This window comes from Nicotiana attenuata, unplaced genomic scaffold (genome assembly GCF_001879085.1).
Source record: "Nicotiana attenuata strain UT unplaced genomic scaffold, NIATTr2, whole genome shotgun sequence".
Taxonomy (NCBI): Eukaryota; Viridiplantae; Streptophyta; class Magnoliopsida; order Solanales; family Solanaceae; genus Nicotiana; species Nicotiana attenuata.
In genome coordinates, this window is record NW_017670897.1 from 376,043 (window position 1) to 380,522 (window position 4,480).

Consider the following 4,480-nt stretch of genomic DNA (forward strand, 5'->3'; position numbering starts at 1 on the left):
TCCCAAATAGGAGACACGAAAATATTCTTCACGCGCCCATAATTAGGGCTACACATCAAGTCACCATAGGAATCGAACACTTAACAGTTCATCTATTATCCTCCAGACTTCTTCGTCACTACCAAGTCATATATTTATATCTCGCAGTACTAACATACTCATCACATGAATACCAAACCGCCATTCCGGCTAATAGGGGCAATACTCAACATATAAGTTCAAAACACTTGCTCACACAATCAGCACCTCGGTGCTCAAGCTATAGGCAAGGATCCGGCCTCAAGTCCTCCAGACTGGCCCAACATACTCACGAAGATTACATCTCGCCCCTCGATTGGGGAATCACAAACTATCAAGACAGATATAATACCGAGCGCATACGTGCGCATACAGACGTGTGGAAGGAATTTCAAGAGTTATATCTCAAGCTGAATCAAGTACGCACGATAAGAATTCCAAGAATGGGAAGTTTTCCTAAAGGTCCTGCAGCCTCTCGAGGATAAATACAGACGTCTCCGTACCGATCCGCGAGACTCTACTAAACCTGCTCATAACTCGTGAGACCTAGTAACCTAGGCTCTGATACCAACTTGTCACGACCCAATTTCTAAACCCGGTCGTGATGGCGCCTCTCGTGAAGGCAAGGCCAGCCAACTAACCCAAATTATCTCTTTAATATTTATTAAACATAAACGAATAGGTGAATATAGCTTAACGACAATAATGACCAGTATGTACAACCCAACACAACCCGACCGGGGTGTCACAAGTCACGAGCATCTAAAGAAACCTTAACACAACTACAGGCCAATAAATATATACAAGTAAAATTTCTGGAAAACAAAAGACAACATCCGGTGCCGCGAACGCTGGCGGTCACCTTGCTCAGCTACAATAATAATACCTTCAATCCGCTAATAACCCGCTACCGGGTGAACGATACCTACAACTGCACGCGAGGTGCAGGGAGTAAAGTGAGTACTTCCAACTCAGTGAGTAATAGAAGTAAATAATAATTGAGCAGCAAGAAATCACGTAAAGCAACCAACGGGCTGTACAGAAGCCGGGTACAATTTTCGAGAAAATAGTGAAATCAGAGAAACTCTTTAGGAATGTTTCGGCTCAGTTCAAATCTCTTTTGGAAATGGTCCTTTCAATAATTACAAAAGCTGTTCAAAATAGTTAGTGCTGATTAGCACAGAAAATCCGCCCCTCGGGCAAGAATACCACAGCATAGCAGGTAAAAATGCAAATAAGTATGCAAGATGAGCACATAAATGTTCGCCCCTCGGGCATGATTTTCGTTACTAGTCAGTCATTGTTACCTGACCGGTCAGCCATTGTTACTTGACCAAAAAGCGTATTACAGTGCCATTGTTACCACTGGTCAGTCATTGTTACCTGACTGGTCAGTCATTGTTACCTGACCAAAATGCGTATGACAGTGTCATTGTTACCACTGTCTAAAATTTGACCGCTCTAGATGGGTACCAGCGGTCACTGTGGGTGTGCAGACTCCGGAGGGGCTCCTACAGCCCAAGCGCTATATCATCATAAGGCCTGAAAGCCTTCTCACAGCACACTCGAGGCCTGAAAGCCTCCTCACAATACACTCGAGGCCTGAAAGCCTCCTTACAATACACTCGAGGCCTGAAAGCCTCCTCACATCACTCAGCATATCCTCACATATGGCCCTCGGCCGCAATCAGTCCAAAAATAATCATAAGCCCCTCGGGCATCAGTAAAGAAATAATAATGCTCAGCTCAAACAGTAATTCAAATATCAGTTAAAACTCGAGGTTGAGTAAAAATGTAGCTGAGTTCATGAAACAGTGTAATGACAATGGACTAAGTTCAAATAATATTTAAAATAGTGAGGAAAACAGTGATGATAGCTCATAGGGAGTTCAAACAGTCGACAATAAGCCCCAATTATGGCAATAAGCTCAAGTCCTAGTGAAAAACAACAAGTCATAGCGAAATACGCGGTAAAATTAACAACCGGGACGGACCAAGTCACAATCCCCAACGGTGCTCTACCCCACGCTCTCTATCTGGCGTGCAAGTCACCTCAATATAGCACTATGGGTGCAAATCTGGGGTTTCAATCCCTCAGGATATCATTTACAATCATTACTAACCTCGAACCGGTGAAATCTCAAACCCGCGACGCCTTTGCCCCTCAAATCGGCCTCCACGCGCGTCGAATCTAACCAAAATCAGAGCGAATACATCACAATATGGTTTGATGTTCTGAAAACTAGACACATAGGGCTATAATTTCATATGTTGCTCATTTCCTGACTCCTTATACACTGCGAGATATAAGCTTCCAAAATCATCCCTGTGTATTAGAGACCTTCCCGAGCAGCCTATAGTGTAACCATCATAACTTTTTGTACACAACTTTAAATTCCAATTAGTTTACATTTCTGAAAACTAGACACAAAGGGCTACAATTTTTATTTTTGGATCATCTCCAAATTCCTTATAGATTGTGAGATATAAGCTTCCGAAGTGGGATCAACGCAACAGAATATTTCTTCTCCGCGATCGCGAAAGGCTTCACGCGATCGCGATTCATTGGCACGTTTCTCACATTTTAATCACCGCGATCGCGACCGATTCCCCGCGATCGCATAGAACACTGTTGTAGCCAAAAACCAGCAGTTAAAAATGGCCTAGAAATGGTCCGAAACCACCCCGAGGCCCCTGGGACCTCAACCCAAAGCACAGACATATCCCATAACATCATTCAAACTTGTTCCAATCATCAAAACACATCAAACAACGCTAAAACTATCAAATCACATCGGATTCAAGCCTAAGTTCTTCAAAAACTTTCGAAATGCACTTTCAATCAAAAAGTCTACCAAACCTCGTCCGAATGATCTAAAACTTTGCACGCACATCCCAAAGGATATAACGAAGCTACTGCAACTCTCGGAATTCCATTCCGACCCCTATATCAAAATCTCGCCTATCAATCGGAATTCGCCAAAATACTAACTTCGCCAATTCAAGCCTAATTCTACACCGGACCTCCAAAATAAATTCCGATCACGCTCCCAAGTCACAAATCATCTCCCGAAGCTAACCGAATCACCGGAAATCACATCCGAGCCCTCTAACTCATAAGTCAACGTCCGGTTGACTTTTCCAACTTAAGCCTTCTTAAAAGAGACTAAGTGTCTCATTTCTTATCAAAACCAATCCGAATCAACTCTAACTCAACATTTACCGGTAATGAAACATGAAGAAGTAATAAATAAGGAAAACGGGGCAGTAATACCTGATACGACGGGTCGGGTCGTCACAAAGCGGGACGGACCAAGTCACAATCCCCGACGGTGCTCTACCCCACGCCCGTTATCCGGCGCGCAAGTCACCTCACATAGCACTACGTTGTGCAAATTCGGGGTTTCGAACCCTCAACACAGCATTTACATTTATTACTAACCTCAAGCCGGCCAAAGTCCTAGCTTGCTATGCCCTTGCCTTTCGAATTAACCTCCTCGTGCGTCGAATATGACCAAAACCACAACGAATACGTCACAATATGCTAATGGGACAATACCCAATCGAAAACAATCGAAAAATAGTTAAATTCCCGAAATTAGCAAAAACCCGAGCCCCGGGCCCACTTCTCGAAAGTCAGAAAATTTACCATCAACGGATTCCTTATCTCGCCACGAGTCTATACATATAAAGAACACAAAAATCGGAGTCCAAATGACCCCTCAATTCCTCTTAGGTTTCAAGCCCTAAACCACCATTTTTGACCTTTAATTCCTTGAGTTTTCAATCTAATTTCTTGTGTTTGCACCATAAAATCGTGTTTTAGGCTTAGAAATTCTTACCTCAATGAAGTCCCTTGATTTATTTCCTCCAACTCGCCCAAATTCTCCAGGTCCAAAGTGAAAATATGAAACCCTTTCAAAAATTCGCGAAGGGAAATAAAACCATTTCTGACCAGTTATTTTCGCATCTGCGGCTACTTAGCCGCATCTGCGGCTTCTGCTTTTGTGGTTACGAGTCGCTTCTGCGGACAAAACCGCTTCTGCGATGACTAGACCACTTCTGCGGTCCCGCATCTGCGATTCCATTTACGCAGATGCGGTTTTTCCTTTAGCCGTCCAAAATTCCACATCTGCGGTCCTATTGTCGTATCTGCGACTCCGCAGATGCGGTCGGCATCTCCACACCTGCGATGCCTGTCGCTTCTGCGGCTCCTGACTTGCTTCTGAGGTACCGCTTCTGCGGTCCCATTTCCGCAGAAGCGAAAATACCAGAAGTAGCACAGGTTCTGCAATCTCCTAAGTTCAAAACTTCCCATTAGCCATCAGAAGTCACCCCGAGGTCCCCGGGAACTCAACCAAAAGCACCAGCACCTCCTAAAACATCATCCCGATTTGTTCCAATCATAAAAACACCTCAAACAACACTAAAACCATCATTTCTCATCGAATTCAAGCCTAGT